General features: G+C 45.7%; 1 long non-coding RNA gene across 2 annotated transcripts; it reads right to left on the reverse strand.

Annotated features, from left to right (window-relative positions):
- On the reverse strand, positions 1-25,822 carry LOC105745967 (uncharacterized). Of its 2 annotated transcripts, XR_011646418.1 has the most exons (6): positions 25,624-25,816; positions 11,635-11,701; positions 10,517-10,711; positions 7,643-7,782; positions 5,739-5,831; positions 1-5,113 (listed from the first exon to the last, which is right to left on the reverse strand). It is a non-coding gene; the product is annotated as an uncharacterized lncRNA (long non-coding RNA). The 2 variants fall into 2 exon arrangements; XR_009181704.1 differs by lacking the exons at positions 10,517-10,711; positions 11,635-11,701 and having other exon boundaries at positions 25,624-25,822.

Here is a 25,822-nt window from a genome sequence, read left to right on the forward strand (position 1 = left end):
TTCAGGACACGAATCTACTTTATTGCGCAGCATCAGCAGCTTATATAGAATAAATGGCAGGGTGTTAGTTAGCTATTGGCACTAGCGCAGTATTGCTCTTTGTGTAATTTTTTAATTGGACTGTACGCCAACAGACGGAGGCAGGAGGGTGGCGCTTGGTTGCTTCCGCTCTCTGCCAGTGCGTCATCTTTAGGGTGTGCCCTAAAGCGTGTATGCCTGAGAGTTTTCTCATTTGGCGGTGCGCAGCACAGCGAGACTGAAGGTCTCAGCAGCTCTACCCACAGGGCCCCACATACACATCTCATCCAGTAGCAAGCCCACAACCCATGTCTTGGTTTGTGTCCTTACCTCTTTACTCCTTTGCCAAAAAAAAAAAGATAATCTGGAAGCAGATGTAGCTCAGTGGTTGAATACCTGCTTCCCTTGTATGAGGTACCAGGTTCAATCCCTGGTACCTCCTAAAAAAATATATATATATATATATATAACCTAAACCTAGTGAAATTTTTCAGAAATGGAAGGTTTATTTATCAATGGAAAATCTATTAATGTAATTACCATATTACTACATTAAACCAGGAAACATCTCAAAGAATAGTTAAAGAGCATTTCACAGAATTCAAAATCTGTATAAAAACCTCTCAGCAAATTAGGAATATATAGAGATTTCCTCAACCTGATATAGGGTATCTGTGAAACACCTACAGCTAATTTCCAACTTAATGCTGAAAGTAAATGCTTTTTTCCTAATATTAGGAATAATGTATTTCCATGCAGATCCCTTTTTTTTTTTTAATATGGGGGACCAGGGATTGAACCCAAGTGGGAAGATGACTTTCAACCACTGAACCACATGTTTTCCTGAGTTGGTTTTTTTGTCTCGCTTTTTTTTTTGGTTTGTTTTTCAGGAGGCATCAGGAACCAAACCCAGGAAGTTCCATGTGGGAGGCAGGTGCTCAAGTGTTTGAGCCACATCCGCTCCCCAGATTACCTTTTTTTTTTATCCCCCACTTGTGGCTTTTTGTGTGCTGTCTGCTCTCTGTGTCCATTCGCTGCATGCCCTTCTGGTGTTTGCTTGTCTCCCTTTTTGTTGTATCACCTTGCTGAGTTGGCTCTCTGCGGTGCTTGTGGGCCGGGCGGCATTGCAGTGTGCGTGTGAGCCTGCCTTTATAAGGAGGCCCCAGGACGCGAATCCAGGGCCTCCCATATGGTAGACGGGAGCCCAACTGATTGAGACATAGCCGCTTCCTTCCCCAGATTAATGTTTCATGCAAGTCACCAAGACCAGTCCAGATTCCTAGGAGAGGAATTAGACTCCACTTTTCAACTGGGAGTAGTAGTGAAGAATGTACACATCTTCAGCCTATTACAAGCATCTAATGGGGGATCTGCAGGGTAGTGGCAATACTACGATGAAAGGCCCCAAAGACCAGATGGGGAGAAAGGGAAAAACCAAATACGATTCACAAGGATCATGAATAAGTGAGGAAAAATGGGAGGCCATGAAACCACTGAGGAATATCAAGGGTAGGAGAGTCATGATGACATGGAGAATGAAGAAAGATTCTCAGAGGTCAGCCTTAAAGGAGGTATAAGAGGAGAATTAAGCAGCTCATCCGGCATCAGTTGTGTAGGTACAGCCTCTTTCTTTGGCATATGAGGTCCGTGAAAGGAAGGGGTCTGTGTCTGACCTCTCCACAGGTGGATGGTGTCTCAGTATCCTGGAACTGCTATAACAAAATGCCACAAACCGGGGGAACTTAATAATTGCATTGTTTCACAGTTTTGAAGGCTAGAAGTCCAAAATCACAGTGCCAGCAGGGCCATGTTCTCTCTGAAACCTGTAAGGGAGCATCTGTCCTTGCTTCTTCTAGCTTCTAGTGCTTGCCAGCCATCTGGGGTATTCCTTCATTTGTAGACCCATCATTCTTCCTCCCCTCCTCATGTGGTCTTCTCCTTGATGTCTCTGTGTCCAAGTCTCCTCTTCTTATGCTACTGGACTAGGGCACACCCTAATCCAGTTTGGCCTCATCTTTACTAATCATGTCTTCCAAGATCCTGCTTCCAAATAGGATCATATACATGGGACTGGGGGTTTGGACTTAAACATATCTTTTGGGGGACAAAATTCAACTGATAAATTTTAAATAAGTAATCAGTAGAAAGTTTAAAAGGATCAGATAAAGAACAAGTGATGCAAAGAAATCCACAAAATAAAGTGATGTATTTAAATACAAATGTATTAGCTGCTACGGTAAATGACTACAGAATAAACATGGAATTAGCATCAGGTCTTTCTGATGGCCCCAAATGCCCTTCACAAGGGATTTAACTGTTACCAGTGAATTTCCAGTGGCAGGTTTGGAATTTCCACTTAAAGCACAACTTACCCTCCATGGTCCTCAGCCACCTCCTATCTTCACCAGGAACCAGGGGCGGTGAGGTTAGCTGGCCAGGGGCCAAGACCACAGTGCAGGTCATCAGGACCCATGACCAAGGCACTTCAGGTCTAACATTTGCTGAGCTGTCGTTAGGACCCGCACGCCATTTTTACCAGAACGCCCCAGGTCGCAGTTCCCTCTCAGGAGACAGGGGAGGAGAAGGGGAAGGGATGGTACAAAGGGTAACACATGAGTGATAATTAAAATGACATTTGCCATTTAAGCATCCCCGTGTCCCCAGTGCTGCTGCAGAGGCTTCCAGCACTGAATGCTTTAACCTGCACAGCTGCCTGGTGAGGCAGTTCTGTCAACACTCTCTTGTTTCACAAAGATGCTTAGGATTCTGATAGTTATGAGATTCTCCAGTTTACGGGGGGGGGGGGGGGGGGGGGGGAGACGACAGTCCAGGACCCCAAAGGCCTGAGCTGCCTCGTGTCATGGCTGGTAAATAGCACAGCTGGCAATGGGCCTCTAATCACCACCCTGCATGACCTCCTGCCCAGGGTCATCAAACGTGGGTGAGCCCACAGAAACTTCAACTGCCCATTTGGCAGTCAAAGGGGTTGTGAGGAGTCCCACCTTCACTGAGTCCCAGAGAGGAGACTGGCTTCATCCATTGCTCAGTACACTTGCTGGGTGCTGATCAAGAAATGTGGACGTTAGGACAGACCAAGTGTCCTGCTGCCAAGGGTGCAAAGGGCCATCTCTTGAGGACTGGGGGGAAGAGGGAGTCAGTCCCCAGGCCTCTCCTCCTCGTCCAGCTCTGCTCAGGTCCTGACTGCTCTGACTCCTGCTCAGCCTCTTCCCACCACCTCTGATGCCATCCCTCAGGCCCATCCAGCATCAGTGCTCTCATGGACTTCAGTGGCCTTTGTTTCGTGTCCCACATCAGTTCTTGCCCCATTTCAGTCTGTTCTCCAACAGCAGCCAGAGGGAGATGTAGACGCCAATCAGATAATGTCACTGTCCCACTAAATTCCTTCCTCGGCCTCCCAGAATGGAGAGAATAAAATCCAGGGATTTCTCATCAGAGTCTACACATCTCTGCACCTGGCTGATCCTCCTCCAGCTCACTGCCTGCCACACACCCCTCCAGCCACAGTGATGTCCAGTCGATTCCTCCACCGCAGGTTGTGCACATGCTGTTTGTTCCTTTTGGCAGGAATGCTCTTCCCCACCTTTGAATCTGGCAGGGCGTCCTCCAAGCTCTGTGGTTCTGCATGGTATCACCCTTTGTGTACAGTCTGCTCCTCTTCCTGCGCTTTGGAGTTTGATTTACATCTCCCATTTTTTACAAACAAGGGAGGCCCAGGGAGAGGTGATATGGCACAGCAAGCCCCTCTGAACACAGAAGAGTAGTTGGAGACATGGAGGTGATGGAGGGAACAAATCCCAGAGGGTCCTTCATCCACTGGATTGCATACACACCTGCTTTGGGAAAAACCAAGGTCAAGGTCTCTTGTGTGGACCACATATAGCAAAGAGCTCTCTGACATGGTCTCTTCCTGAGACTAACTGTGTTTCAGGAGACAGTTGCCTCCAATCCCTAAATGCGGGTGGGGTGGGGGGGGGTGGGGGGACTCAGCTACAGGTAACGCCATGGCTACAGCACAGACTGTGTGCCTGAAGGACAGGTTTCTCTTTGGTATGAATTCTCAGATACAAATTAAGATTTTTCCCCCTAGCTGAATGAGTTGCCACTATAGGTACTTTAAACATGTCTTTCCCAATAGGAGTTCTCTGGTGCCGACTGAGGCCTGCCTTTTGATGAAAGGCCTTCCCACATCTTTTACACTCAAACGACTTCACTCCATCATGAATCTTTCGATGATTACTGCGGGAGGAGCTGTAGCTGAAGGTCTTTCCACATTCACTGCGCACAAAGGGTTTCTCCCTGGAGTGACACCTCACGGGTCGAGTTAAGGGAGACCTTTCACAAAAGGTTTTCCCACATACTTTGCAATCAAAGGGTTTTTCTCCAGTATGGATTCTATTAGGCCAGATAGAATCCGCGTGGTAGGGGAGGGCCTTTCCACATTCACTGCACTCCCAAGGCCTCTCTCCTGTGTGAATCCGCTGGTGCTCGGTGAGGTGAGACCTGCGGATGAAGGCCTTCCCACACTCAGTGCACACGCAGGGGCCTCCCCACTGCGAACCCGCTGGTGCTCAGTGAGGTGGGACTAGCAGCGGAAGGGCTTCCCACATTCGATGCGCTCACTTGACTTCTTCATGTGGGCGGCGTAGTGTCGAGAAAGTTCTGCCCTTATGAGAAAAGCTTGCCCACACTTGTTGCATTCGTGTGATTTCACTCCAGCATGAATCCACTGATGTCGAAGAAGGAAATTCTTGTTAAACACTTCCCCACATTCCTCACATCTGTAGGAGTTATTGCTTCCATGAATCAAGGGTCAAGGTCATGGAGTATATCCTCTGGAGAGACTTGCTCCGGGAAATCACTGGAGCTAAGACTGTCACCTCTCTCCAAATCAACACACCCAGGGCTCATCTTCCCAGGGAGGGTCTCCTTGTGGGGGACTGTCCCTGTCATTAAGTGCCCTCCCCCTAACTGGAATCACTGAGGTCTCCTTAGTAAGGTGCCCATGGAGTGAGAGTCTGTCAGACAAGGCCAGGTATGAAACAGTAGGTTCTCTGGTCTCGGTTTTTACTGTTACCTGGAGAGAATCCAGTACACAAAAGGGGCCTGTTAGTGATACTGGCATAGAAGAAACAAAGTCATCATGTCAGCATGAAAAGGAGAATGGAAACAATGCCTCTGATAACTACTATGTTTTTCTTTTAAGATTTATTTTTTTAAATTTATTTCTCTCCCCTTCCCTCCCCCCCAGTTGTCTGCTCTCTGTGTCCATTTGCTGTGTGTTCTTCTGTGACCACTTCTATCTTTATCAGCAGCACTGGGAATCTGTGTTTCTTTTCGTTGCATCATCTTGTTGTGTCAGCTCTCTGTGTGTGCGGTGCCATTCTTGGCAAGGCTGCACTTTCTTTCCCGCTGGGCGGCTCTCCTTACGGGGCACTCTCCTTGCGTGGCAGGGCACTCCTTGCGTGCATCAGCACTGCACATGGGCCAGCTCCACACGGGTCAAGGAGGCCCGGGGTTTGAACCGTGGACCTCCCCTGTGGTAGATGGATGCCCTAACCACTGGGCCAAGACCGCTTCCCCAGAAGCACCTTTATCGCTAAAGTAACTCAGTATATGTCTAATGCCTCATGAACCTCTTGAAAACTGCATGCATCCTGGAGACCATAATCCACAGGAAAGACTGAAAAGATGAGCCATACCTTAAAAAAATACTGCCAAGGAAGCAGAGGTGGCTCAAGCGGTTGAGTGCCTGCCTCCCACATGGGCGGTCCTGGGTCCAGTTTCAGAACCCCCTAAAAGAAGACGACAGACACAGAGCAGACAGTGATCACAAACAATGGGGGTGGGGGTGGGAATAAATAAATACTAACCCAAATCTGCCAAGAAACAAATTCAACTTGGCACAAAGCTCTGTCAGTTGCCCTGCTTAGGATAAGGGTTACCCCAGAAGCAAGCTCCGCTTGAGCCCCTGTGAAATAATGTACGGGAGGTCCTTTTTTAAAATTTTATTTTCACATCTGTAATTTTAATATGCTTTTTAAAAAGCCAAGAAATAGGTTAGGAGGCGATTATTCCCGTTGTAAAGGAATTCTTCAGAGGGCTCCTTTAAATACTCAGCACTGCATTTCGATGCCCTAGCACTTGCCCTGGATTGCGCTCAAGGCAGCTTCTCGGCGGCAGTTCTGTAACACCTCCACCTCAGCTCCTCCCAGGACCCCACCTCTGGTTTCCACTCAGTGCCACCAGCGGGTTAGGGCGGCAGCCTTGGCCCTCCGGCCTGCCCCCAGAGCCGAGCCTTTCTGGGATGCAGCCAGCAAAGAGAAGGGCCCTTCCGCTCCTTCCAACACCAGGGCTGGACCTGAGACCAGGCACCTGCGCGTGGCGAGCAGGGGAGATGGGGGCACTGGCCCCAGAAGTGGCCTGGAGAGGACATCCCGAGCCCCGCCAGCGCTTCCCGGGGGCCCGCATTCCTTCCCCGCTGCACGCCTTCGGGGGTGGGGCGGGCCCTTCCCCGCCCCAGCCGGGACCCTGACGGGCGTCCCCTCAGGCGCTGGGCGCCCCACAGCACATAGGGAGCCGCCCGCCCGCCCAGGGCTGAGTGAGAGTGACCGGGGCTTCCCCTCTCCCCACGGAGCCCAAGAGCAGAGCGCGGGGCTGGTGGGGGCCGGCGCTGCGGCGGCCCCGAAGGAGCGCTGGGGGCGCGGGGGCGCGGGGGCTCGGGCGGGCGGGCGGCGGGGCGGCGGGGCGGCGGGGGCGGCGCTGCTCTGGCCGCGAGCCACGAGCTCTCCAGGGCCGGGTGGCGCCGGCGGCGGGGATGGGCGCACGAGTTCGCGGCGCAGGGGCCGCCCGCGCGCCGCTGCTGGACACGACCACGGCGCGGCCGGCCCAGCTGGTGGGGGTCGCGGGCCGCCCGGCGCTCGCGCCCGCTGCTCCCCACCCAGGCCACCCACCTCGCTCTCGGTCGCTGGGGGCTGCGGGGGCAGAGGTGCCGTCGAGCCCGAGGTCGGCCGAGCCTGTCAATAGGGCGTCTGGTGAAGAGGAGGCCACCAGGTCGCAGCCCGGGGCCGGGGAGGGCGGCCGAGGGGTCCCTCCACGAGCCCAGCGGTGGAGGAGCACGGCCTGGGCCCGCGGGCCGCGCGGCCACCCAGCAGGCGAGGCGGCTCCCCCAGGCCAGGGGCCCCGGCGCCCGCACGCCCTGCGCCGCCGGCCTCCGCAAGCCTGGAGGAGCGGCCGCCCAGCTCGCCTGAACAAACTGGAGGAACAATCTAGCCCATAAATGCGTGATTACTGAGGGAGGAACTCAAGTCCCTCCCTCCGGAGGAGCCACTCTCCCCCTCCGGGTTCCTTTTCCCCACCCATGTCCCTCGGCATTTTGTAAATCCAGGAGGTCGGGTGCTTCTTAAAAACTGGAAAACGCAGCACCCTGCTAGCCAGCTAGGAGCCCGCTAGGACTGGGAAGCCAACGTGGCTGAAGCGCCGTGGGCACCCACCTACCACATGGGAGTGGGTCGTCAGGGCACACAACACACACAGCAAGCGCAAACAGTGAGGGGGCGGGGAGAAATAAATAAAACCAATCTTTGAAAAGCCCAATGGGACGGACCTTATCGAGTTTCCGAACCTGGGTCAGTCATTCAAAAGTGAAGCTCCTCATCTTCCAAGAAGGCAGTTCTCCACCTGCTGACCCACCAACCTGGAGCAGGACTGCTGCCACCACCACGGGTCTCCATCTCTCGGTTATACCTGTGAACTCATCACAGACTTACTTAAAAGGGCTTTTCAAGAAGAAACAGCAATAAGTTACATTTAAGGTGGATTGTACTGCTTGGCAAGGCATCCTTTCTTTTAGCTGGACTCTCTTAATAATATTTTATGGTCTAATGTCTACTCGTTTCTTGCCTAAAGGTTGGAATGATTTTCTGTGCAATGAATAACCTCGGTTACTTTGTGCCTTGAATAAGAATGACCTTCATTATTTTCACCCTCATAACCATATCCACTTGTAACCCAGCTTGTCTCATGGAAAAACAAGGCATTTTCATATTTAAATCATCTCAAGCCTTAGCATGGGGAGGGCAAATAGAAGATTGTCGGATATGTCACCCAAATCCTAATACAAAATCCTCTTCCTACATTGTTATACCAATACCCAGATTCCTCCAAGTCCCAGAGTTGATTCCTCTAACGGGTTGTCAGGACCTTAAATTTCGGCATCCCATAGAAAGAAATGCTTATTCCTTGCTTCAAATCTTATCCCCTATCATAAATGTTCCCTAGAAAGTAACGGAAGGTATGGAACTCTCCCCCTAAGTTCCTCCCAATGCCCCATATTCTATATGGTAACGGAGCTAGTCTGTTCTAGGTCTATGCAGACAACCATGATCAAACAACATATAATTATACAGTAAATGGGGCCCCTAATAATATCACAATCTGCCAGGACTTCAAGAGGAGAACCGTAAATATAGAAGGGGAAGTATAAACCTACTATACCATCGAAAGGTCTAACAGTAACCCAAACTAGGAATTAGCATATATTAGAAAAACACAAGAAAATGGAATGATTGAGAGAAGTCCTGGAAAAACCCCTCCTGCAAGCTGCACTTCTTACATGAACCTTGTAAAGTAAGCTTGTTATCCACTCTCTGCTGAGATCTTAACAAAACCCTAGGTAGTCCTAAAATATTCCAACAAATAGAAATCTTACAGAATACTTCTTGGGAAATTCTGTGTTCCAAAAGGAGGCATATTCATCTGTGGAAGCTACCTTTTCAAGGTTTTGAAGAAGACATCTTTGGTACTCAGCTCAGAATGTTCTAATGTTTAAATAATGACTGGATAAAAGGCCAAGGTACTCTGGGATATTTCAAGCCTGACGTTTCTATATACCAACCTACAAATCAAATCTGAAATAAATGGGTACTATGTACGATCATGACTGGATTAGGATTAGCAATAGGGCTATGAGCTCCTTGTGTGTGTGTGTGGGAAGGGTGTTCAACTATCATGAAGCAGCTCTGCCTAAGCTGAGGACAGCAGTTGGACTTGATAACTCTACTGCTGCAACACTCAAGACCATTCGAATCTCCATGGACACTCTAGCCAATGAAGTCAAGGACAATCAAATAATCTTGGGCCACCTGCTGGCAGAAAAGGGAGAAGCATGTGCAATAGCAAACACCTCTTGTTACACTTAGGTAAATATCACAAACCAAACTGATACGTACAAAAGCATTATAAACAAGCAACTTGGTTGCATGATAATTAACAATGCATCTGCAGAAACCTTATGGGAGTCAATTAAAAGCTTCTTACCCATGCCATCTTGGTTTCTGCCAATTCTGAGTCCAATAATAATAATAATCCTCATATTTGGACTGATAATACTTAAACTAATAGTTTCCTTTGTTTCCAAAAGACTGTATACCATGGGACTATTATTCTCAGCAGCATCTATCATAAATCAAGAATGCAGGCCTATACTAGAAGCAGATAACCCATAAACTGGAACCAGAAAGTATCTTCAGCTTCAAACCCAAAGATTTCATTCCTTAAAGCCCAAACAATGCCCCATGCCAGCAGGAAAGAGAGCAGTTGTCACCCCTTAACCCTCAAGAAGAATATAACAAAAGGAGGGCAGAATGAAACTGCTATCTACTAACCAACCCCCTGGATTGCAAAAGTTTCCATTTCCCTTAGAACTTCCCATCCTTATGTTTATTCATAAGAAGCTTGCTCCACTGTAAGATAAGTTCCTGTTTTCCTTTTCTCCTGCAGTAAAAGCCAGTTCTAACCAGTTCTAACCACAAGGACAGACACAGTCAGGAAAAACCCTGACCTAAAGTCACCTTTCTCTAATTATAATAGTAAAAATCTCAGGAAACGGACTTTGGCCCAGTGGTTAGGGCGTCTGTCTACCATATGGGAGGTCCGCGGTTCAAACCCCGGGCCTCCTTGACCCGTGTGGACCTGGCCATGCGCAGCGCTGATGCGCGCAAGGAGTGCCGTGCCACGCAAGGGTGTCCCCCGCGTGGGGTAGCCCCACGCGCAAGGAGTGCGCCCGTGAGGAAAGCCGCCCAGCGTGAAAAGAAAGAGCAGCCTGCCCAGGAATGGCACCACCCACACTTCCCATGCCGCTGACGACAACAGAAGCGGACAAAGAAACAAGACGCAGCAAATAGACACCAAGAACAGACAACCAGGGGAGGGGGATAATTAAATAAATAAATAAATCTTTAAAAAAAAAAAATCTCACACACTGATTATGCTAAGCTGCGATTTTTACACGTAATACATGAACTAGCATGATTTATAGCTGCACATACTTCACTTAAGCCCTCCCCTTAACCTGCATCATCTCACCCCATCCTAAGTCACTCCCTCATACCCACTCACTTTAAATTGTATAGACAGCCCAAACCCCTTCAACTTGAGGAGATAGGGCTGAGGCTTGCCTCCTGTCTCCTTCCCGGCATACCTTGTAATAAACACTTCCTTTTCTTGAAACCCTGGCATCATGGCATTGACTGTGCACACTGGGCAACAAACCCACTTGGGCGGTAACATCCTTGGTAGGAACCATGTGTCAGGACAGTGTGTGGCTGTGCAGATAAAGGATGGAGTCTCTTGACTCTTGACTTATCCATCATACCACCAAGTGCACAGTAGGCCTCTAGACAGAACAGAAAAGTGACACAGAGAAGTGAATGACGAAGGGACAAACTCCAGGAGCTCCTTCCTCTCCTAGACTGCAAACCACTCCTGCTTTGAGACAAACCAAGCCTAGCCCTCATTCTAGGCTGTGTTATACCAAAGAGTTCCCAAGCATGGAAAGAATGACCCACTCCTGAGAACCAATGAGTATTCTGGGGAAAAGTGAGCCTCTAATACCTGCAATGCATTGGTTTAGCTACAGGTAAAGCCATGGCTACAGCAAAAACTGTGCACCTGAGGGAGTATAGAGTGTCTCTTTAGTATGAATTCTCAGATGCTGAATAAGATTTTTCTTCTGGCCAAATGATTCACCATAGTACTTATATTCAAAAGGTCTTTCCCAGCATGGGTTTCCTGATGCCAGCTGAGGCTTGCCTTCTGGTGAAAGGCCTTCCAACATCCCTAAAATTCATAGGGTTTCTCTCTACTATGAATCCTTCAATGGTAAGTGTGAGAAAATAGTTTAAATTGCATTTGAACTTTGTATGACCTGTTCCCTATTATAGATGTTGCAGTTCTGATAATGAACAATTGTTTGTTAGTTCCCAATAAATGCCATTTGTAAAGTAGGGTCGAGGCTTTCAGTTCCAGAAGCTGTGAGTCCCTTTGTCCCATCTTTATTTTCTCTCTTGTGTCTTTCTCTCTGTCCTTCATTTTTTAAAGTTCTGTGCTATCTTCCCTTGCAGATAAACTATTGCTGAGTTGGTCTCAGCACCTGGCACCAGAACAGGGACTTGAAGGAAAGGAATGTTAAAGTTGTAACAGCACAGAGCCCTGAGTGGTTTGGAAGACCTCTGAAGTCCTCAGTAGGTAAGGACACTCTTGGGTATTTTTGCAGGGTTAGGATGGGAAACAGAGAGAGTTCAATTAAATATCACCCACCTGTCTCTTGAAAAAACTCCTCAAGGTGGGGGGAGTCAAGGCCAGCGCATCTCGTATTTTAGAACTCCTACAGATTATAGAAAAATATTGCTCATGGTTCCCAGAAATAGGAAGTTTAGAATTAGGACACTGGGAAAGAGTGGGAAAAGACTTTAAAAAAATTACAGGTATAAGGTGCTCCACTCCCTGTTACTATTTGGCCCACTTGGACTATAATTAAAATCTGTTTTGGAACTCTTGCAAATAGAAAAGGAGGAAGAGGATAATGAAGATAATGTGAGGAAGTTCCTCCCACTGAATCTTTTGATGATAATAAATCTAAAGTTGTTTTGCCCTCAGCTCCTTCATTAATTGACTTTAGAAAGTAATTTTTCCCTCCACCCATACCTCCTCCCCCTCCCCTACCCGGAGACACTCAGCCAAAGTTGTCAGCTTTACCACAGGACATTTTTCAGGCTAGAGGGGAGGTTGACTTGAAGGCACTTCAAATGACTTTTCCAGTTACCCTATGAGAAAGAGTACCTCCCAGAGGTGATTCTCAAAATCTGAATGGAGTTTATGAGTTCACTCATGGGCCCTTCCCATTGAAAATTTTGAAAGAGTTAAAGGCAGAAGTGCAACCATTATGTTCATGTCTCTGTAGATACTTGTTCAGGATTCATTTGGGTTATAGCTCAGACTGGAGAAACTGCTCAACACATAAGACAGCATTTGTTAGCTTGCTTTGCTGTAATGGGACTTCTTCAATCTCTAAAAATGCTCCTGCTTATACCGGTGTCTCCCTTAAAAGATTTCTTGATACTTGGGGTATTTCACATATGACAGGACTTCCTTATAACCCCCAAGGACAACCTGTTGTGGAGCGAGCAAATCAAACCCTTAAACTCATGATACAAAAACAAAAAGGGGGAGACAGGGAGACACTGCTGATGCAGTTACGTAGACCATTATTCACTCTCAATTTTCTTAACTGTGGAACCATGCTGGAAGGGACAGCAGCTGAAAGCCATTTCCAAAATAATTCTAAAACTCAAACACAAACTATATCTGAAAAACCTTTAATTTGGTCGAATGATTCACTAACCAATGAATGGTTGACAAGGAAGTTGTTAACTTGAGGAAGAGGGTATGCTTGTATTTTCCCAGGAGATGGAGAGTATCCTGTGTGGGTCCCAGCTCATTGAATAAAACTATATCATGAATGCCAAAAGATGACAAAAGTTCCTGTGAGACCAAGAACCTCCAGTCATGCAGATGGAGAGATTGACACTAAAAACTACACGGCTGGGTCCCACTCCAAAGATTGGAGCAGCTTCATCTCCCACCTGGGGGCAAATTAATGATCTCAGTCAAGAAGCCAAACTATGGTTGGAAAAGGAGAAATTGCCAGTTACTGCTCCTAACTTGCTGGTGGCTATGTTAGCCATAATAACAGCAACCATAAATGCTTTGCCTGTAGCAACTGCTGAAACTAATTATATTTATTGGGCATATTTTCCTAATCCCCCTTTACTTCACCCTGTATCTTGGATAGAAACTCCTTCTCAGATTTATGCTAGTGATTCTTCTTGGGTCCCTGGGCCAGAAGACTCCCACTTGTCATTACATCCACAAGAGGAGGGCACTAATTCTAATGGGATCCTAGGCTTCACTAAGCTACCCTTATGTGATAGGTGTTCAAATTTAACATATGAAGCATGGTTGTCAGTCATCCCTACACATGGGAATGTTTCAAGAGCTCAGCTACATCTTATATCAGGATTGAATTTTAATATGAACATTATAATAATACAGGCCTTAATTCTTCACACAAATGTAGATATCATTCTTAAGAGAACCCATAAAGTGAGCACCTTCATTGGGAAAATTGTCAAGGGTCTAGTGTACTGCTAATTAATGGTTCCTATGGAATTGTAACTGACTGGTCTCCTAAGGGATATGCAGTTCAGAATTGCAGTATGGATAAAACTTGTTCTATTCATGAAGCACTGAGAAGGAAGGTGAATAAACATGATCTTAATACTGTTATTAAAACTTATGCAAAGAACCTCATTATCTGGTATGGGATGGGGATGGTCCCACCTTTTCCAATATTAGGTAATGGGTCAATTTAAGTAACACTATGGAAAGTTCCCTTCAGTTTAGAGTCCATTCATGTACAGGAAGGCCGCTATCAACATTTCAATAATTATTCCTTATCATTTTACACTTCTAACAATTTCTCTTTCCATATTCAGTCCTACGTTCATAATCCACATGTTTTCATGACTGGAAGCTTATACCTAGATCAGACCAGCTGGGGAGTCCAGTGTGAAGATGGTTCATTCCTCAGAAGCATGCAACATGGACTCCAGAAGAAATCCTAAAAGCAGTAAAATCTAAAATTGAAAATTATGGGGAGCTTAAAAACAACTATACCAAAAAAGTAAGAATTATGAGTCAAATAATAAACTTTATGTTTCTGTTGGTGTATTATAATTGTTTTGTGTTGGTCTATTTGTTCAATGTCAGTGTATATTCTGATACCGCTGTTGGTAATAAAAATTAATAAAACTTTCTAAGAGAGCTCTATTCAAATAGCCAAAAATTAAATAAGCACTTATATTAATACGTAAATTTGATGTTAATTAGAGCTCTACAATAATAAAAAATTTTAAGTCTCTTCGTAAGTATAGTTCTTGCCTAAATTAAAATGTTTGTGGGAGTGCTGACTGAAATTTAATAAGTTTATTCAAAAAAGTGTGTTTTGTCCTAAAATAAGATGGCTGGTTTTCCTAAAATCAGAATGAACATACGCAGGACAAGACCTGAATGCATGTGGCAAGTTGTAGAAGGTACTGTCATAGCTTTAAGTAAGGGAATATGTTCTGTGAAGGTGAAAATTGTCTTAAAACATAGCCTACGGTTATAAATAATTTTAAGAAGTTTGTGGAAATATTGTTGGAATTGAAGTGACTAAATGGCTAATTCCAAGAAGTCATTATTAAACAAAACCTGAATTGATGACAACAAAAAGTAATTTTATAACAGGAAAACATGTTAGCAACTAGCCTCCCCTGCCAACTTGTTTCTGAAAGACTGTTTCTAGTTGCATATAACCAAATTGAATCATTATTTTAACAGGTTTGTTTATTGTTAAGGGTAATTATGTTATAAAAGGTTTAATTGGAAACAGTTTCCAAAATTATTTTAGTATGCAAAGTTAAAATTTTCTTCTTTTTCTGTTAATGTGACAAAGTTTCTCAAGTCATTAAGTCTGTTTTAGTAGCAGTTTATAGTTTTTTCCTGAATCATCAGTATAGAAAGTCTGTTTTATCAAAATAGCTTCTGGTATTTTAACCTTATCATTTCCTTGGTTTTCTAAAAAGAAATGTCTTATCACTTTTAAAGGAACATGATGTTCAAACCTGCTTTCTCAAAGTCAGAGCCTGAAAATCAGCCCACATTCTCCTACCTGTAGAAAAGTCAACAATGAACTTTTGCAGCGCTTCTCCAAGGCTGTGTTCAGAGCCCAACCATCTTCTCTGGCCTGGTGGCAAAGAATCTGGCTGTGTAGAAATCTGTGGCTGAAGCCCTACTGATGATATTATGTTAACCAGTAATCCTTTTTTCCAAAATTAAAAGAAACATCAGAGACAATAGTATCTTATCTTCTGAGCCTAAAAAAGGCAAACAATTGGGACAGGCTACAAGGTCCCTGCTGTTCTATCAAATTTTTAAATGTTGTTTGGTTGGGTAAGACAAAACTATACTCTCTGCTGTATTTGATAAAGTACAATGTTTTCTCATGTTAATGGAGTTTGTAATATTCTTGGATTACTAAAAATCTTTCATTTCTCACTTAGATGTGTTAATTGGGAAAGGTCCTTCATCGGAGTAGGAGGACCTCCAGCAGGCTGCTTTAACAAATAAAGAGGGAAAGGGTGAATATTAACCAAGCCTGTGAATTGGATGTGGCCAACACTAATATTGGCTTTGGGTAGGGTTTGTGGCAAAGGCAACATTCTAATTGAGTACCCCTTCGGTTTTAGTCACAATTGTGGGAAGGGGCCAAAAGTACAATGTAAAAAAAGCAATGGTGTGTAGCATAGGAAGGCCTTTGAAAGTGAAGGACTTAACCCAATAATGTCTGGTCACTCTGAAGATGGCCATCCCTATCCAGGGGTGGATTGCAAATACTAAAAGCAAAACAGAAACAATAGACTGTTGTGAATCACACTCTGTGGGGGAGAGGTCTGTGGAAGAACAGCTGGGATGCCTGCCAGCAGTGACAGGTAACTGTCTGTCATGTCCCTGCCCACTCCTTTAGCATGCCTCTCAGGACTGTTGAGGCAGATGCCTCATGAAGATCCAGAGCCATACCATTGAGACCTGAGAAGCAGCAGAGTGGCACCACCAGAAAGGTGAACATCATGAGTACCAGACTTTGTGGTGCCTAGCCCAGCAGTTCTGGCTGCCTGTTATTCACCATCAGCTTGTGGACATCACCCATAAGTTCCTTAATGTTCACTTGAATGACTGTGACATCAGACCCTCCTGCTCTTGGGAGGGATGAGGTATGCGTTCACCACAGCAGACACTGCATCAGGACTCTTATAACAAACCAGCTATTATTTTTTGCCTAGAAAAGAAATCCTCACAACAATGAACTAAGTTTAAATTTAACACTGAGTTGTGGCCCCAGGTCCAGTGAAGATGCTAAGAGCAGGACTGATGAAGGCATTGAAAATATGTGATAAACTTCCAGCTGTCCCACAGCCCAAAGTAGGGGAGTAACAATAATTTTTCATTGCCTATGCCTCAAACTATACAAATTGGGGAAAAATGAGGTCATTTTTGATCGAGTACTGGCCTATATAGCCTTGCTGGTTGGGAATCTTAAGCCCATGAGAAATGAAAGTTTATTTATTAAATGTCTGCTAGTTGGAATTCTTATTGTCTGTTGTTATATAATCTATACCCCATGCACAAGGAGTGTGCCCCATGAGGAGAGCCGCCAAGGCTCTCAGTTCCTGAAGCTGTGAGTCCCCTGGTCCCATGTTTATTTCCTTTCTTGTGTCTTTCTCTCTGTTCTTTATTTCTTAAAGTTCTGCATCACCTTCCCTTGCAAACAAACTATTGCTGAGCTGGTCTCAGCAAGTAAGGGATGAGCCAGCAGTGAAGGTCTTTCCACATTCACTGCACCTATAGGTGCAGTGACTACTATGTGTTGAGTTAATGGTAAGTTGTCACAAAAGGCTTTCTCACATTCTTTGTACTTTCTCCAGCGTGGATCCTATAGTGCAAGACAAAAGTGGAGTGGTGGGTGAAGGCCCAATCACATTTGCTGCACTTGCAGGGTTTCTCTCCCAAGTGAATACTTATATGTCAAATTAAGGAAGAACTGCCACAAAAGGTTTTCCCACATTATTTGCATTCAAAGGTCTGTCTCCAGTGTGAGTCTTATTATGACTGGTAAAATCAAAGTGGTGGAGGAAGGTCTTTCCACATTCATTGTACTCATAGTTCTCTCCAGTGTGAATCTGCTGGTGCTCAGAGAGGTGTGAACTGTGGTTGAGGGCAGTTAAGGGGCTTCTCAAATCCAGTGTGGATGCTGGAGGGGTGAATGAGATTTGCCCTCAAGAAAGGCTTTCCCACACACTGCATTCACAGGGTTTCACTCCAATGTGAATCGACTTATATCGAACAAATAAGCAAGTCTTATTAAACCCTTTCCCATATTCTTTGCATTTATAGGTTTTCTTCCCTCCATGGATTAAAAGGTCTGTCCCTGATTTGTGTAAGTCACTTTCATGGACAGCATCTCCTGCAGAAACTGGTTCCTGTAAAATTCTTGAGTGCAGACTATCATCTGTCCAAAAACTAGCACATTCAGGGCTCATATTTGCAGAATGAGTCTCCTTGTGAGGGCTTTACTCGACCTCAAGAATCCTTTCTGCATGTCCAAAAGTGCTTCCTGTTCCCTGGATCACCCCAACCTGCAGTTCTTTGAGGCTGGCTGAGTCAGGCATCCATGGAGTGAGGATGGCTCAGACAAGCCTGGCTGAGAAGTCTCAGCTTTTGTTCCATCACCTGAAGGTAGTCCAATACACAAGAGACTATTAGTGATACCAACACAGAAGAAACAAAACTGCCAATGCAGTGGGGAAATGAGGATGAGAATAGTGCCTCTGATGCCTACTCTATTCTGAGAGCTCTGAAACTGGCAATCCCAATTTCTTTCTTTCCTGTCCTTAGACTCTAGACACCTTTAAAGGGAAACCCAGGAAGAGAGGCTGAGGCAGGAGACAGATGGTCTGGACAGGAGACCCCTCCTCAGTGTCCTAATGGTGAAAAGTGTGAGTGCCTAGGCTGTCAAAGGGCTGTGGGCTGTCTGTGGCGCCAGCACTGACGGGGTTCAGAAGAGAATGGAGGTCGAGTGCGAAGAGGGAAGGAGGGAACAGAAAGGCCAAGTGTTAAAAAACTTCAGAACAATAACTATGAAAAGTTTCCACAGCACTGAAGTTATACAGCATGAAGGTTAAGAGTGAGGGGCTCTACAGCCAGAACTCCTCAAAAGATTTTGGTTATGAACCTATGAAGAAGGAAAAAATGGTGTTTTGGTTCCAGGAAAATGGTGGCAGTGTAGAGACCAGCAGACCAGCAGGAATCAGCCATCTTCTAGAAACAGCAAGAGGAAAGGCAGAAACTGTCCCAACAACTGGGATAGAGATTTTCAGACCAAGGGAGTGCTGTCCACTATCAAGGAGGGAAAGGAGCAGGAAGACAGAGAAACCAAAGCAAACACTGTGAGTGAATCACCCCTGTGGCATGGAAAGGCACCCATGCCCACCCTAGAGGCAAGCACCCTTGGTATAACCGGGGACTGGCTGCCACTAAAGAGCAGAGTGGAGGTTTTTCCATCCTGGGAAAAGGGAGGGAACAGCTGATGGCTAAGGGGGGATTCTGACAGGCAACTTTGGACTGTGGAGCCTGGCCTGAATCACAACTCTAGCTAGCCTGGACGGGCATTCCTGCAGACATTGTTTCAACATGAGGTTGAGAAAATACACGCCCCTCTAGGGCTGCAGGGAAAGGTTTGCCAAAGAGCACCATTGCTGGCAGTCCAGGAAAGTGCACCCCCAGGGATTTGAGGGGGGGGGGGGAGGCATTTTGGTCTCTTTCCTGTCCCTCTCCCCAGGGCCTGTTGAAACTGGTGTGCACCCCACTAGTGGGTTCCTGGCCCTGTTTTGATCAAATATGGGCATTTTAAAGATCTAGAAAAGGTTGAAAGAAGAATCAAAGAAGATGGAGAACTGAAAACACTCTAAAATTTACTGAAGTGATGACAGCACAACTGTGTGAAAAAAATGAGAGCCACTGAGCATATACTTTGAATGTATTGTACAAAACACGGGGCTGTGTAACATAGAGAATCCAGTGGTGGAAAATGGACTGGGTTAAAAGTACAAATATGAGAACGTTCTCTCATAAACTATAACAAATGTATAATATTAACACAGGGTGTTAATAATTGGGTGAATTAGGGGGGAAATAGCACCAAATGTAAGATATGGGCTATAGTTAATAGTCACATTTTGATGATGGTCTTTCAAAGTTTGTAACAAATGTTTTACAACAATGCAAAGTGTTGGTGGTAGGTGATGTATGTGAGCCCAGTTTGATGATGAGCATGTATGTTTTCTAAGTTCACAACTTTTACTATACATTGATTGTTCATGTACATTCATGTATGAATGATATACTTTAAGAAAAATTTCTTAAAAAAAAAGCCAAAGAAGAGTTGTAACACAAAGTCAATCAACAATAGTAAATTTAAAAAACAGTAGGCAAGAGAGAAATTCACAGAGTAAAAACTCACCATGTTAATTAGATACTGGGATGACAAGACACAGGATTTGAAGTAACTAATCGATGATATTAAATCTCCTAAATCATTTCAAGGAGTTGAAGGGAAATATGACTACAGAGATAGAGAATATTATGAAGACAAGGGGTGAGCATAAAGAAGAGACTGCCTTGCCACAGTACATACAGGGCAACACCTATTACAGTAATGAAAGGCAAAACATCAAAACATTTTTTGAATATTTTTCATTTTTTAATACCCCAATTTATTTTTTACCTTATTCTAGTTTTTCTAAATTATTATGTATTCTATTTCTAATCTTTAAACCTATCATTACTATTTCATTTTCCTATCAGTTGAATTTGGCAATATATTGCCAAATATATTTGCCAAAGACTTCATTTTTGAAGAAGTTTTGGACCACAGAGGGGCTCAACTATGGCAGGGGAGGAGCACTGATGTGGGGTGTCATTGATGGGGGATGCATGGGTGGGAGGGAATTCTCCAGGGCATGCATATAAGAGACATAGATATTGGTTGGATATTGACATAGGGGGTAGAGTTTCACATGACAACTGAGGGAGTGCTGAGTTCCCATTGTGGGAAACTCACTCACACTCCCCAGTGGAGCAGCAACAATCCCCCAAGTACAAAGGCAAAGACCAGTGAAGAAGGAAGGTCCAATGATGGGCCCTTGATACTGAGGACTACGCTTATGAGCCTGTGTGCTTGAAATTTCAATGAGGCCTAGAGCTGCAGGGTGCTTAAGAGTCACCTCTTGAGAACCTCCATGTTAGTCAATTGTGGCCACTCTTTAAGCCAAAATCAGCATGGAAATGCATTACCTTCCCCCTAGCATGGGACATGACTCCTGGGGATGAGCCTCCCTGGTACCGAGGGATTACAACCAAGCACCAGCTGGTAATGCAACTAGAAAACAACAGTGAATAAAAGGGGGAAATGGTAAAGACATATGAGTTTATATGACTACAAGACTTCAAAATGAGTCAGGAAGTCATCAGGTGGATTAAGCTTATGCACATCTCAGCAGGATCTCAGAGACAGCCAAAGTAGATACAACCCCAGGTACTGGTGCTCCTGAAGGCTATGGAGACACCCAGGTCCTATGGTCATGACAGATGGCTCTGGAGTTCAGTGTCTTGCCAGTGGGCCCTACTTCGGAATTTGTGCTCCTGAGTATTATGGAGTTGGACTCAGATGTGACCTCTCTACGCATGCCTCTTCTGTCACATTTACTGAACCTGTGATGGGCACTGGGGTTGGTGTATGCTCAGAAGGCTTGAATCTCTGGACTGTCTATGTGCCAGCTGTGCCCTGAGCCTCAGCAGAGTTGTAACACCTACTCTCCAGTTCAATGGACTTACCCAGGTGTAGCAGCTTGATATGGTTATGATTCCAAAAATAGATACTAGATTATGTTTGTTACCTGGTCTGTACCCAGGTGTGATTGAGTTATGATTAGGGCTTTGATTGAGCAACATCATTAGGATGTTGAGCCCCCACCCCTTGGTGGGTGGGGACTCATAGATAAAAGGTGTGGCAAAGGACAGAGGTGAGGGTTTTTGATGTTGGAGTTTTGATGTTGGAGTATGATGCTGAAGCCTTAAGCTGGAGCCCCAGGAAGTAAGCCCACAGAGGAAAGAGAAGCCAGCCCCAGGAACAGAGGAACCCTGAGCCCCGGAAGAAGCAAGCCCTGGGAAGAGAGGAACCGTGACCCAGAGAGAAGCAAGACTCTGGAAGGAAGGAACCCAGGAAGCCTGAACCCTCACAGACATTGCCAGCATCTTGCTCCAACACATGGAAATAGACTTTGGTGAGGGAAGTAACTTATGCTTTATGGCCTGCTATCTGTAAGCTCCTATCCCAAATAAATATCCTTTATAAAAACCAACCAGGGAAGGTGGACTTGGCCCAATGGATAGGGTGTCCGCCTACCACATGGGAGGTCTGCAGTTCAAACCCTGGGCCTCCTTGACCTGTGTGGAGCTGGCCCATGCTCAGTGCTGATGCACACAAGGAGTGCCCTGCCATGCAGGGGGTGTCCCCTGCGTAGGGGTGTCCCCCGCGCAAGGAGTGCACCCTGTAAGGAGAGCCGACCAGCACAAAAGAACGTGTAGCCTGCCCAAGAATGGCGCCATACACACAGAGAGCTGACAAAACAATGATGCAACAAAAAGAAACACAGATTCCCAGTGCCATTGATAAGGATAGAAGCGGTTATAGAAGAACACACAGTAAATGGACACAGAGAGCAGACAGCTGGTGGGGGTGGGAGGGGGGGGAAGGGGAGAGATATAAATAAAAAATAAATCTTTAAAAAAAAACCCAACAAATTCCTGGTATTTTGCATAGGACCCCTTTAGCTGACTAATACACTAATCTCAATTGATGCAGAAAAGGCATTCAACAAAATCCAGCATCCTTTTTTGATAAAAGACTTCAAGAGAGGAATAAAAGGAAAATTCCTCAATATGATAAACGGCATGTATGAAAAACCCAGTCAAAATCATATTCAATGGGGAAATGTTGAAAGAAATGAAGTCATAAAGTATCTGACAACATGGATTAACCTAGAGAATACTATGTCAAGTGAAGCAAGCCAGACACAAAAGGACAAATACTGTATGATGGCATTACTGTATGATGAACCAAATATATAGTGTAACATATTGTATGATTTTTAAAAAATTGATATGTAACCAGTACATTTAATTGATAAATGTTTGTTTTTATTCAGCTGTGTTTTCTTTTTAGTTGTTACCTGTTTATATTCTCAATTACTAAGTGTACAAAATAAAGTTAATAAAATAAAAATAAAATACAACCAATTATGGCAAAGTGTGGGTGGAATGGTGACGTATATGAAGTCTACACATTATGCATGATTGTTTGGTAAGCTCACAGCTTCTCTAATAAAAAAAAACATATTAAAGTTTTTTTTTAAAAAAGCATAGTTGACATTTCCCATAGTTTTAACTTTTTAGCACACTAGTACAAGATGCTTACAAAATAAAGCCAGCAATTCAGAAAGACCAAAATGGGATGTTTGAAAACTATGTGTGGCGGTGCTTGCTTGATTCTTAGTTATGGCGTGGACATGCTCTAGGAGAGGGGAGTCAGGATTTTAAAAATTTATTAGGGGGAAGCGGATATGGCTCAACTGATAGAGTGTCTGCCTACCATATGGCGGGTAAAGGGTTTGATCCCCACCGCACACAAGGAGAGCCGTGCCACGCAGGGGCGCCCCCGCATAGGGTGTTCCATGTACAAGGAGAGCTGCCCTGCAGGAGAAAAGTACAGCCCACCACGGAGTGGCGCCACACACACGGAGAACTGACGCAGCAAGATAACACAACAAAAAGAGAGGCAGTTTCCCAGTGCTGCCTGATGATGCAAGCCGGTGCAGAAGAACACACAACTAATGGACAGAGAGAGCAGAAAATGGAAGGGAAGGGGAGAGAAATAATTTTTTTTTTAATTAAAAAATTAGGAGTGCACTAACAAAGATCTTTTAAGTTACAAACTGGTAAACCAAAAGCACTTGACTCACCACGTGGGCACTTGACTCATTGAGCGGGCACTCAGCTCACCACATGGGCACTGGCTCGCTGTGTAGGGATGCTTTCTCTTCTTCTTTTTCACCAGGAGGCCCCAGGGATTGAACCCGGGTCCTCCCATATGGTAGGCGGAAGCTCTATCACTTGAGCCACATCCACTTCCCAGTTCATTCTTTTTACTTGCTGTTTCCTTGTAGTTATTTTGTGTCAGCTGAATAATTTATACCTGTGTTCCCATGACCCCTCTTTACAGCCATTTAGCTCAAGGACTTCTCAGGCCCATACATGTTCCCTATTGACAGTAGCCAAAAGATGCAACCAATCAATACAAGCTAACTTGAATCCTTAATTTAAATATATACACAACCAATCACATCACTATTCCTACCTCCCTTTGTTTAATCCCATAAAACCCTAAACACTTCCAACTTCGGAAGACAGAGTTGAGATTTTTAATCCTGTCTCCTTGACTGCCTCATAATAAAACTCTTTACTCAAAATCCTGGTGTCACATTATTGACTTCTATGTGCATCAAGAAATGAGACCTTGCTCAGTAATAATTTGGCACCCAACATAGGGCCCTTCTGCCTGAGGCCTTGCAGTGCCTCTGGGACAAAATTTTTCTAGTCACCAATTCTGAGCAGCTGCCTAGATCAATTAGTCTAGATATTCAGGTATTGGATCACCTCTTGCCCCACTGGTATTGTAGACCCTACAGCACGGTTTCATTTTTGAGAGGAGAAACAATTCAGGAACAGATGTCTCTTGGATGAGTAACAGAGCCTTCTCTGTTCCAAAGAGTGTTTGGTTTTCTATTGTCCTTTGGGGTTTAAACCCTTTTGTTTTAGGGTAATAACTGATTGGAGGTCACACTCTGTCAAAATTAAGGAATAGAAATTTGGTAATCAGGGATTGAAAATCACTGTTGAAATGTTGCACCTTTGGTATGATTAATAGGTACAGGCCCCAAAGCCTAAAAGAGGTAGTTATTAAAGTATTCACCTTGGTTTCTAGTTTTGCTTTTGGTTCACTAGTTTGTAATTTACAAGATCTTTTTGTTAGTGCACTCCTAATAAACTTTAAAAATCCCGACTCCCCTCTCCCAGAGCATGTCCACACCATAACTAAGAAACAAGCAAGCACTGCCGCACGTACTTTTCAAATACCCCATTTTCTTGCACCACTTCCTTTTCCCTTGAGTCTGAGTATTATGAGGACTATGTTTCTTGCCCAGTGATCTCTGACAGAGACAAAGGAAGAGTAGGCAGGAAGAGGTAAACCAAAACAAGACAAGAGCCATAGGGACAAGTGAGAGTAGGCCTCAATGGTCTTCTCTATCAGCTAAGCCTTGAAGGAAAGGCTGGAACTAAGGAGGAGGCTATGGGTCCTTTACACGAGAGAGGCCAGGCCTCATCCAGTGAGACCAGGAGCCTACAGGTCTCCAGCACTACTTCCTGGTACAGGGTCGTCTGAGCCAAGCACAGCTGCTCCCACTCCTCCTGGGTGAAGGTCACAGCCAGGTCCTTAAAGAACACTGATGCCTGAAATGTCACACAGAAGTGGCCACAATCTTGGGCTATTGGATTGACTTCTAAAGGCAACAAAATATAGAGTGAGAAGATCAATGAATTTGGGGATAACTTTGGATGGGGCAACCAGGGAGGACATCTCTGAGGAGGGCACACTGCAGCAAGAAGAGAATGAAGTTTCAGAGGGTGCAATATGGGCGGCAAATGAATAAATAATACAATGAATGTACTAGAGGAAAACCTGGGGCATACTGTGCTCTGGCACACTATTACTGAATATTAAGGGACTTGATTTTCAAATGTAAATGTCAAACACAGAACACTGGATTCACTGCCAGCTCCTCTTGAAGGAACAGACGACAAATGCAAAGAAGAATCTGGGGAACTTCTTGGCTTCCAGCCTCCCAGGTGGCCCGCTCCATCCTAGCAGAAGAGGAACAAGTCGAAAATCTTCCTGCCTGACTTTGCCCCCAGGCCGTCACCTGTACTGGAGCCCACAGCTGGGTACAGGACCCCTGGTTGGACTTCAGGGGGGTGAGCAGGCTCAGGAAGCTGGCTGGAACCTCCCTGGAAACAGCTCAGAGATGCTCCTGGGCCCTGCACGTGCCTTCCCCTGGCTCCGTCAACCCAGACAAGAAACGTTAATACTCCCACTTTGCACTCAAGAATATGAAGGACAAGGGCACTTGTTCAAGGTCACAACCCAGGAGGGGCACCTGCAGAACACACACTGAGGTCTCCAGACTTCTCTGCCCTGCTCTCCTTGCGAGCTGTCCCACGAGGGCCGTGCGTCGCTAGGCGGACTCTGAGAAGCCGTGTTTCACCCTCCCACACCGCATCCCACTGATCCCCATCAACGCGAATGGATTCCAGACCCTGGGCGGGAGTGACCCCCCACTCCCGCCTGGTATTCCCAGACCCAATAGCAGGAGGAGGGAAAGCCAAGAGTCCCGGACGCCACATCCCCACCGGGGCTTCGACACCGTGTGGTGCAGGGGGCCCCGGCAGGAGGACGGGGCACCCTCCACTCACCTGCACAGGGGTCGCCGATGAGGTCACGAGGCGGGCGGCCGGGAAGGCCCGCGGACTCGCCGAACCCTCCCGCTGACCCACACAGGCGCGGGCCCCGGCCGCCTCCCGGCTCCTGTCCGCTCCCCCAGAGCAGGGGTAGACTGAGGCGCCCACCCGGCCCGGCACGCGCCTCCTCCGCAGCCTTCTGGGTACTGTAGTC

Source organism: Dasypus novemcinctus, chromosome 18 (genome assembly GCF_030445035.2).
Source record: "Dasypus novemcinctus isolate mDasNov1 chromosome 18, mDasNov1.1.hap2, whole genome shotgun sequence".
NCBI classification, from domain to species: domain Eukaryota; kingdom Metazoa; phylum Chordata; class Mammalia; order Cingulata; family Dasypodidae; genus Dasypus; species Dasypus novemcinctus.